At 41.5% G+C, this 11,306-nt stretch overlaps 1 pseudogene; it reads right to left on the reverse strand.

Annotated features, from left to right (window-relative positions):
* Positions 1 to 241: 241 nt before the first annotated feature.
* Positions 242 to 1,523, reverse strand: LOC136313641 (keratin, type I cytoskeletal 18 pseudogene; annotated as a pseudogene).
* Positions 1,524 to 11,306: the final 9,783 nt, after the last annotated feature.

Here is an 11,306-nt window from a genome sequence, read left to right on the forward strand (position 1 = left end):
ACAGACTCTATCTGTTTCCTTTTCTTTCGCTGCCTCTCTATTTCTTTCTGTATTTTGTCTTCATCTGTTTTAATTCTTGTCCAGAATTTAGAGTAATAGTTCCCTTATGAAACACTTCTGTATGTGGATTTATTTTTATAAATTTTTCCTGAACTTTGAGTTCACATTTTTTTTGTTCAATGCTCTCTGAACATTTAATTGGCCTCCTGCCCCTCCAAAGGGTGCCCTACTTCTGCTGCCTTTAAAACCTCAGAACATTGGTATCAAGCTCAGACACCACTTTATCACCCACAGTCCTGCAGGAGGTGGTCTTTCAGATAGATTGTATACAGTTGTTGTTTTGGACATCACTAAGATTGAAGTCTTCCCGTTCTTCCAGCAGGCAGGGAATTAGGTGGTGATCTCAGCCCCCAGCTTGCTTTGATGTTCATCAGAACCTCATACTCCTGGGTCTGGCACTGCCCCTCTGCCCTGGTTGTGGCTGGTTCTGACTTCAGGTGCAGCAGAATCCTGTTGAGCTATTCCATCTGGTTGGCATAGCACATCTCCACCTCCTTCAGACTGTCCTCCAAACTGGTCTTCAGATTTCTCATTGAGTCCAGGTTGATCTCCAGTGACTTGGCTGTATGACTCAGCTCTGTGAGTGTCATCTCAGCACCTCCTATCACAGTAGTTGGCGAGGTGACTACTCTGGTGCTCAACTCAATCTGCAATCTGCTGGCACTAGTACTTGTATAGATCTTGGTTCTTCTGAGCAAGTTTGTCATACTGGGCCCAGATATCCACCATGATCTCTCAAAGGTCCTGAGATTTGGGGGCATTCAATGCCATGGTCAGCCCATAGTTGACAATCTAGTTTTGTAGACCAATACTTCCTTCTTGTGGTTCTTCATGAAGAGCAGCTGCTCCTTGAGACTTTCAATTTCTGTCTCCAGCTGCAGCTGAATGATACTAGTGTCATCAGTGACTTTTCAGAGACCATTGATGTCACTCTCCACAGACTGGCACATGGCCAATTTTGTGTCATACTTGACTCTGAAGTCATCAGCTGCAAGATGGGCATTGTCAATCTGCAGAATGATGCAGACATTCCTCACAGAACTTGCAAAGACTTTAGCCCTCAGGTCCTTAATGGTTTTGAAATAATGCTTTCATTCTCTGACCTGGGGTACCTTCTTCTCCAGGTGTTCCTGAATTTTGTTCTCCACTTTCTGATTATTAGCCTCTAGGCTTCTCACCTTTTCCAGGCAAGAGGCCAGGTGGTCATTAAGGCATTGCATAGTCTCCTCACTCTGGATTCCCTTTATACCTGTGAGACCTCCAGTCATCTCTGCAGCCAGGCCCCGGACCCCTAGGTGTTTCATATGCTGGTGGAGTGGGACATGGAAATACAGGAGCTGTAGCCCCAGGGACTGCATGGAGGTTGGTTGTACCACTGGCTGGCAGGCCTGGTGGCTGGGTGACCTCACAGAGTCCATGGTCTGGTAGTTTGTGGAGAAGCTGGAGCAGGTGCTAAAACTCATGTTTTTTCAGGAAGGAAAATGAGAAGCCCAGAGTCAGGTTCAAGCAGCAGTCTCAGTTCACATTTTAAATAAGCTACAGTTAGCATTCATATGAATTTTCAGTAACACTTGATGGAGATAATTTTTAAAAGACATGCCTGGGAGTTGGGAATATAAATGGAGGGAAATCAGGTGGCAAAGCAGGAACAAGATTTTTTGCAGTACACTCCTGGGCAAGAGTCAAGAAGCTGAGCCAAGGTACACCTGAGCCAGATGGCAGCACTCCTGCCTGTGAGCAGGAGGAGGGAGCCTGGTCAGGTGAGAGAAACTGCTGGAGCCAGGGCCCAAGGCACTGCAAACTTCTGGTGTGTTTCCAGCCCAGAAGTATCATGGAGGCATTAAGGCTGTACAACCCAGATAGATGGAAAATCTGAGAAATACCAATTTAATTATAGGGTAAGCTAAAAAAATTATAGAAAGTTTACTCAAAGATTTTTCATCTCAAGTTTCAGAAAACTATGGAGATTGTTAGTGGCCTTCTCAATACTAGTCTTAAAAAAATCCTTACTAAAAAGAACCTTCTCTTTGATTAGGGAGACAATATACTATCTGAGAACTGCATTATCTAGCCTCCTTTGCAGTTAGAGGTGGACATGTGACTAATTCTATCCAGTGGATACAGGTGGAAGTTGTGGAGTGGGGCTATATGGAAAGTACCTTCAAAAGGGGGTTAACTCAGCCTTCAAGTTGCTTTTGCTTTTCCTTCTTCCTATCTGAAAGAGTTGTGGTCACTGGAGCTATTGTGGTCAATTTGTAAATGTGATACCTTGAGGTTAGAAGATATGTGCTAAAGATTGTGGAGAAAAAGATAGGAGGCCAGGACACTGATGAAGCCACTATATCATCCAAGGAATACTTTCTTTTCCTTCCTTCCTTTTCTTTTCTTTTCTTTTCTTTTCTTTTCTTTTCTTTTCTTTCTTTCTTTCTTTCTTTCTTTCTTTCTTTCTTTCTTTCTTTCTTTCTTTCTTTCTTTCTTTCCATGTAAGAACAGTCGGGTCATTGTCACAGATGAATATAATTTCTAATGGTCAGAGATTCTTCATCTCTTAGGCCATGTTGAGACATGGAAAGGAGACACATCCTCACTCTGTGTCAGAAAATTATAAAGGCGTTTAACCTTGAAGAAAGGACCAGATATAGAAAAAGTCAATCTTTTATTTCAGATTAAAACTCTATTTTTCTTGCAGATTCCAAAAAATAAAAAATTCTTGTAAGAAAAAATCCAAACAAAACTAAAATGTGCAGAATGAAAAGTGAGACTATCTAGAGTAACCATTATTAATTGGGTTTTGTGTTTTTCAAAAAATTTCCCTCTTTGCATATACACACATAAAAAATTTAAAATTTTTTCTTGAGACCAGAAGATGGCAACAGAGTAGGCAGATGTTCCAACTCTCAAGTTTGAAAAACCAACTTTGGACTAAACTAAGAGGAATCTATAACCAAGGAACACCGAAAAAGCCACACTGAGACTGGTAGGAAGGGCAGAGATGTAGAAAGGGCTGCCCTGCTCCCTGGAGTGAGCAGCAGCCCAGAGGGACTCTCACGGTGGGGTGGGTTGCCCTCAGAGTTGTGGGTCCTCAGTCCCAGGACTGGAGACCCAGCCTAGAGCCCCAGAGACTAGAAGAGGCGTATGGACAGTATTTAGCTGAGAGAGAGCTGGGTTACTGTTTGCGAGAAAGAGACAGAACCCTCAGACCCAGGCTCCATCTTAAAGGGATGGTGCAGAAAACCTTGTTCACAGCCATTGACCCAGGGCTTTGATGGCAGAGGAGAGCTGAAAGAACTGGAATTGTGAGAGGAGAGTGTAAACTTGGAAACCCAGGAAGAGACACTGTGGGGGATGGCCACTGGAACCCCTGTGCTGAGTCATTCTCCAATAATAAAGTGGCTATTTTTTTTTCTGGGAAAAGCAACCCCAACAAAGGGAAGCAATTACCATGCCCACTGGAGGCTCTCCCGCTCCAGTCAGAGTAAAGAGTTGCTCAGAAGCAGGGGGCATGTCAGAGACACAGGTTTTGAGTGCTGAGGTCTGAGCTACACCCCCACCCCCCACTGCTGAGTGCTCGCTGGAGAACAGGTGGGCCCAAAGGAGGTGGTGGCAGCAGCGTTCACATTAGTGTCTGCATGCATGTGGGGGCTGCTGTGGCAGTGGAGGTGGCAGCAGCAGTGGTGGGGTGCTGGTGGACAGACTAAGCCTCTGCATCTTGGAGCCCACACCTACTGGACCACACCCTTCTGAGGGCTGAAAAAAAAGTCTGGGTAGAATCACATCTGAGGGTAAGGGGCAAGCCATATCTACTACCCTTCCTAATTTCTGAACTATCATGCTGAGCACAACAAGCAGCCAGAAGTAAGAGGTGGCAGAAAGCAGGACTCAGGGGAACTTGAACTATTAAATGAACTTTACCCAGGCCAGGAGTAGATAAAAGCCAGCCTAGGAGTGCAGCTGATATTTACTATGGAACCTGAGCCCAGCAGAGGAAGCCACAAATTTTGGATCGCTAGTAGCTCCAAGAAGGTTGCTAAGGGCCAGTCATAGGCAGTGACTCCTACTGGTCTGAACCAGGTTCCTACCAGGGAGGTCCAGGGCTGGCACATTGAGTGGCCAGACACAGAGAGTATAAGTTTAGGATCTAACAACCCTTATTAGAGTGGTATCTTAAGGAAGTGCTCCTCACACCTGACCCAACTAAGGCACAAAAAACGCTGACACAAATAGCAAAAAAAACCCAGTAGCTGCAGACAAGTAGACCACAACAGGTTACAAACAACAGCTGATGCCAACACAAGATCTAGAAACAACACAACTGGAAGCTTTAGGCAGACAACACCAACCCTAGACTCAGCAAGCTACACAAACAGAACATCCAAAGGAGGAGTCTATACACAGACAAAATGAGAATACAGAGAAATACAATCCAAATGAATCAACATGTGAAATCCCAGAAAAAGAACTGAATGAGATGGAAGTAACCAAACAGATGCAGAGTTTAAAACAATGATTTTCAAGATGCTCAAGGATCTTAGAGAAACAATGGATGGACATAATGAGCACCTAAATAAGGAGATATCAAGCATTAAAAAGAACATTGAGATCATAAAAAAGAATCAGTCAGAAATGACAAATACAATATCAGAAATGACGACTGCCCTAGAAGGAATTAACATCAGGGTGGATGAAGCAGGGGACTGAATTAGCAATTTAGAGGGCAAGATAAACAAAAGCACAAAAGCAGAGCAGCAAAAGGAAAAAGGCTTAAAAAGTCAGAGGAAACTCTAAGAGAGCTCTGTGACAACATGCAAAGAACAACATCCACATCAAAGGGGTTCCTGAAGGAGAAGAAAAAGAACAAGGGACAGAGAACCTGTTTGAAGAAATTATAGCTAAAAACTTCCTAAATTGATGAAGAAAAAAGTCACACAAGTTCAAGAAGCACAGAAAGTTCCATTAAAGAGGAACGCAAGGAGGCATACACCAAGACACATCATAATTGTCAAACTTAAGAGACAAAACAAAAATACTAAAAGCTGCAAGAGAAAAGCAGTTAATTACCTTCAGAGGAGCCCCATAAGGATGACATCTGACTAACTTCTCAACAGAAACACTTGAGGCCAGAAGGGATTGGCAAGAAATACTAAAAGTGATGCAAAACAAGAATCTACAACCAAGACTTTTTTATCCAGCAAGGTTATCATTTAAAATTAAAGGAGAAATAAAAAGCTTCCTAGACAAAAACAAAACAAAACTACTGAAGGAATTTATTACAACCAAATCAATACTACAAGAAATGTTAAGGGGCCTAATGTAAACAGAACAATGGGGAAAAAATCTAGATATAGGGTAGCTACATGGATAAGAAAACAGAACTCATACATATGCTGTCTACAAGAGACCCACATCAAAACAAAAGATACACATAGACTGAAAGTGAAGGAATGGAAAAAAATATTTCATGTAAATGGAAATAAAAAAAAAGCTGGGTTAGCAATACTTATATCTGACAAAATAGACTTTTAAACAAAAGCTATAGTAAGGGATAAAGGTCACTACATAATGATAAAGGGAGCAATCCAACAGGAAAATATAACCATTGTAAATATCTATGTGTCTAATATAGGAGCACCTAAATATATAAAGCAGATTTTGATGGACATAAAGGGTGAGATTAATAGCAATACTATAATAGTAGGGGACTTTAATACCCCAGTAACATCAAGGGATAGATTCTCCAGAGAGAAAATTAACAAAGAAACAGCGGCCTTACATGACACACTAGATCAACTGGATTAAATAGATATCTTCAGAAACTTTCATACCAAAGCAGCAGAATATACATTCTTTTCAAGTGCTCATGGTACATTTTCTAGGATAGACCACATAGTAGGACACAAAACGAGTCTCAATAAATTTAAGAAGATTGAAATTATATCAAACATTTTCTCTGATCACAATGGCACGAAACTAGAAATCAGCTACAATAGAAAAACTAAAAAACATTCAGACACTTGGAGGCTAAATAGAATGTTATTAAATAATGAATGGGTTAACAATGAGATCAAAGAGGAAATAAAGGTCCAGGCCGGTTGGCTCAGTGGTAGAGCATCGACCTGGTGTGCAGGAGTCCTGGGTTTGATTCCAGCCAGGGCACACAGGAGAAGCGCCCATCTGCTTCTCCACTTCACCCCCTCTCCTTCCTCTCTGTCTCTCTCTTCCCCTCCCGCAGCCAAGGCTCCATTGGAGCAGAGTTGGCCCGGGTGCTGAGGATGGCTCTATGGCCTCTACCTCAGGTGCTAGAATGGCTCTGGATGCAGCAGAGCAATGCCCCAGATTGACAGAGCATCACCCCCTGGTGGGCATGCCGGGTGGATCCCGGTCAGGTGCATGCGGGAGTCTGTCTGACTGCCTCTCCATTTCCAACTTCAGAAAAATACACACACACACAAAGAGGAAATAAAAAATTTCCTTGAAACAAATGAAAATGAACATAAAGGACTCAAGATCTATGGAACATGGTAAAAGCAGTACCGAGAGGGAAGTTCATAGCATCACAGGCATACCTTAAGAAGCTAGAAAAAGCTCAAATAAACAACTTAACCCTGCATCTAAAAGAACTAGAAAAAGAACAGCAAGTAAAACCCAGAGGTAGTAGAAGAAAGGAAATAATAAAGATCAGAGCAGAAATAAATGACATAGAGGCTAAAGAAACAATACAGAGGATCACTGAAACAAGGAGCTAGTTCTTTGAAAAGGTAAACAAGATTGATAACCTTTAACCAGACTCACCAAGAAAAAAAAAGAGGACTCAAATAAATAAAATTAGAAATGAGAGTGGAGATAAACAACTGACACAACAGAAATACAAAGGATTGTAGAAAAATACTATGAAGAACTATATGCCAAAAAATCAGACAACCTAGATGAAATGGAGAAATTCCTTGAAACAAATATTTTAAAAATCAATTGAGAAAAATCAAAAAACCTAAACAGACCGATTACAACAAATGAGGTTGAAACAGTTATCAAAAAACTCCCAATAAACAAAAGCCCAGGGCTCGATGGCTTCACAAGTGAATTCTACCAACTAAACAAAGAAGAACTAACTCCTATCCTTCTGAAGCTATTTCAAAAAATTCAAGAGAAAGGAACACTTCCAAGCTCCTTTTATGAGGGAAGCATAATTCTGATTCCAAAACCAGGCAAAGACAACATAAAGAAAGAAAAATATAGGCCAATATCTATGATGAATCTAGATGCTATAATTCTCAACAAAATATTACCCAATCAGATCCAGAAATATATGAAAAAATTCATACATCATGATCAAGTGGGATTATTCTGGGGAGGCAAGGCTGGTACAATATTATCAAATAATTCAGTGTGATTCATCACATAAACAAAAGGAAGGAGAAAAACCACATGATAATTTCAATAGATATAGAAAAAGCATTTGTTAAAATCCAGCACCCATTCATGATCAAAACTTTCAGCAAAGTGGAAATACAGGGACCATACCTCAACATGATAAAGGTCATCTATGACAAACTCACAGCCAACATCATATTCAATGGGCAAAAATTAAAAGCAATCTGCTTAAGATCAGGAACAAGGCAGGGGTGCCCCCTTTCACCACTCTTATTCAACATAGTCCTGGAAGTCCTAGCCACAGCAATCAGACAAGAAGAAGAAATAAAAGGCATCCAAATTGGAAAAGAAGAAGTAAAACTATCATTATTTGCAGATGATATGATATTGTATATAGAAAATCCTAAAGTCTCAGTCAAAAAACTACTGGACCTGATAAGTGAATTCAGCAAGGTGGCAGGATATAGAATTAATACTCAGAAATCAGAGGCATTTTTATACACAAACATGAACTGTCAGAAAGAGAAATTAAGGAAACAATCTTCTTCACTATTGCAACCAAAAAAAATAAAGTACCTAGGAATAAATTTAACCAAGGAGATTAAAGACTTGTACTTGGAAAATTATGAAACATTGATAAAAGAAATAATGGAAGATACAAACACATGGAAGCATATACCGTGTTCATGGTTAGAAAGAATAAACATCATTAAAATGTCTATATTACCCAAAGAATTTATAAATTCAATGCGATTCCTATTAAAATACCAATGACATACTTCAAAGATACCGAACACATATTCCAAAAATTTATATGGAACCAAAACAGAACACGAATAGCCTCAGCAATCTTGAAAAGGAAAAATAAAGTGGGAGGTATCACATTTCCTGATATCAAGTTATACTACAAGGCCATTGTACTCAAAACATCTTGGTACTGTCATAAGAACAGGTATATAGATCAATGGAACAGAACAGAGAACCCAGAAATAAACCTGCACCTTATGGACAACTGATATTTGACAAAGGAGTAAGAGCATACAATGGAGTAAAGACAGCCTCTTCAACTAATGGTGTGGGGAAATTGGACAGCTACCTGCAAAAAAAGAGTGAAACTAGACCACCAACTTACACCATTCACAAAAATAAACTCAAAATGGATAAAAGACTTAAATGTAAGCCATGAAGCCATTAGCATCATAGAAGAAAACATAGGCAGTAAGCTCTCTGACATCTTTTGCAGCAATATATTTGCTGATTTATCTCCACGGGCAAGTACAATAAAAGATAGGATAAGTAAATGGGACTATATCAAACTAAAAAGCTTTTGCACAGCTAAAGACAATAAAAACAGAATAAAAAGACAAACTGCACAATGGGAGAACATATTTGACAATATGTCTGATAAGGGGTTAATAACCAAAATTTATAAAGAACTTGTAAAACTTAACACCAGGGCCTGACCTGTGGTGGCGCAGTGGATAAAGCATCAACCTGGAAACTCTGAGGTTGCCAGTTCAAAACCCTGGGCTTGCGTGGTGAAGGCACATATGGGAGTTGATGCTCCTTGCTCCTCCCCCTTTTCTCTATCTCTCTCTCCCTCTCCCCTCTCTATAATGAATAAATAAAATCTTTAAAAAAATGGATTAAAACTCAACACCAGGAAGATAAACAATCCAATCAAGAAATGAGCAAAGGAAATGAATAGACACTTCTCCAAAGAGGACATACAGATGGCCAATAGGCATATGAAAAAATGCTCAACATCACTACTCATTAGAGAAATGCAAATTAAAACCACAATGAGATATCACCTCACACCAGACAGAATGGTGTTCATCAACAAAACAACACAGAATAAGTGCTGGCGAGGATGAGGAGAAAAGGCAACCCTCCTGCACTGCTGGTAGGAATGTAGACTGGTGCAGCCACTGTGAAAAACAGTATGGAGATTCCTCAAGAAATTAAAAATGGAACTGCCTTTTGACCCAGTTATGCCACTTTTAGGAATATACCCCAAGAACACCATAGCACTGTTTGAAAAGAAGAAATGCACCCCTATGTTTATGGCAGCATTGTTCACAATAGCAAAGATCTGGAAACAACCCAAGTGTCCATCAGTGGACAGTGGATTAAAAAGCTTTGGTACATATATACGATGGAATACTATGGGGCCATGTAAAAGAAGGGAATCTTACCTTTTGTGACAATATGGATGGACATAGAAACTATTATGTTAAGTGAAATAAGCCAGGCAGAAAAAGAAAAATATCATATGACCTCACTCATTTGAGTAATCCAATGAACAATGTGAACTGAGGAATGGAATTGAGACACAAGAGAGATCAAAGGTGTGGACAAGTCCTGCTGGGTGTGAGGACGACGGAGACGCAAAGACCCAACTCCGTGGACCAGGTTCAGTGACGCAGATCCACTTTATTCAGGAAGTAAGCTAGCTTATATACATGGGTTCAGCCAATAGGATGTTACAGCATGTTCTTCATAGCCAATGGCTGAAAAGATCAGGGAGTTGCATGGTTGGCGCTAAGTCACTTCCTTATAGCAGGCGAGCTTCCTTCATGGGTATGCCCAGGAGGCTTCTGGGAGCTGGAGTGTTCTCACAGCATTGCATCAGCCACAGCTTCTAGGAATGTGCTCTGCACTCCACCCACATTTCTTCCTTCTCTCTTAATTAAGGCCAATTTGACTTGATGAATGACAGCTTGCTGTTGTTGTAGCTTCTGAATGCTACACATTATGTAATCGAACCCTAGTAGAACTATAACAACTATAATACCTATTATACTATATGCTAATAGATTAGCTGGATTAAACAATGAGGCAAGCTTCTGTAATGTTTGACTAGTTAGGAAATAGAACAAGGGTCTTAAACAGGGGATTTTTCGTAGGGGTCGGGATGTCATTTCCCTCCCATTGTGTTACAGAGACCTCTAGGTGCCATTAAACACAGTTTCATTTTGATCGTAAAAAATGGACATAGGTTCACGCACACCCCCTTCCCACAAAGGTCCCAGTGTCCAAACACGGAACGGATGGCTTGCCATAGGCTGCGTACTGCATATGGTTGCAAGGCACATTACACAAATTATAACAACATAGCAAATCATACAATTTCAACAATTACTAAGGTACATTTTATCAGTCTCTGAGCACTTTGCCAAAAGCACAAAATGTCCTCGGCCTTCTTTCTAGCCACGGGAAAAGCTTCCCGGGGCAGGGGCAGGGCCTCCAGCAAAGCCGCCCCTCACCCCCATCAGGGTATTTTACAATGTCCAAAATCCATGTCCATCCAACAAAGGAGCCAGTGCTCACTCGAGTCGTAGTCCAGGAAATCAGTCCATGCACATGAGGCCTCAGCCACCCCCCTCATCCCTGCTGTCCTGGCAGGTCTTACACTGTCCCAAGGAGGAGCACGTGGCAATGACAGTCAGCATTTCCATCTCTGCTCTGGAGAGCGTGATGGCATTCACCCCTATATCCCAAAATGTCAGTGAACCCACCAGCGGCTTAGCAGGCACTCCCTGCCATTCCAGTGGCTACTCGGTGATGCAAGCCTGGCTTCCGTTCATCCTCCCGTCGCAGCTGCCGCCGTTTGCCTTCTGGAGTCTATGAATTGCAACTCTGGCCCAATTCTCCTCATTTCCAAAGATGAACTGAAAACACCAGCTCATGCTGCCGGGCTCGAGCCCTGGGCTGCCGCCTGTGCTTGGGAGTCAGCGGTTACTATAGCACAAATAAGCAAGAACAGAGCACCAGGGCCTGGGGGCCCATCAGGAGCAATTCTCTGGACCTGCCCCGCCAAAGCCTCCACATCCCCCCAGGTGATGGGGCATGCATGCCGGCTACAAGGTCTTCTT

The sequence above is a fragment of the Saccopteryx bilineata genome, chromosome 9 (genome assembly GCF_036850765.1).
Source record: "Saccopteryx bilineata isolate mSacBil1 chromosome 9, mSacBil1_pri_phased_curated, whole genome shotgun sequence".
Classification (NCBI taxonomy): Eukaryota; Metazoa; Chordata; class Mammalia; order Chiroptera; family Emballonuridae; genus Saccopteryx; species Saccopteryx bilineata.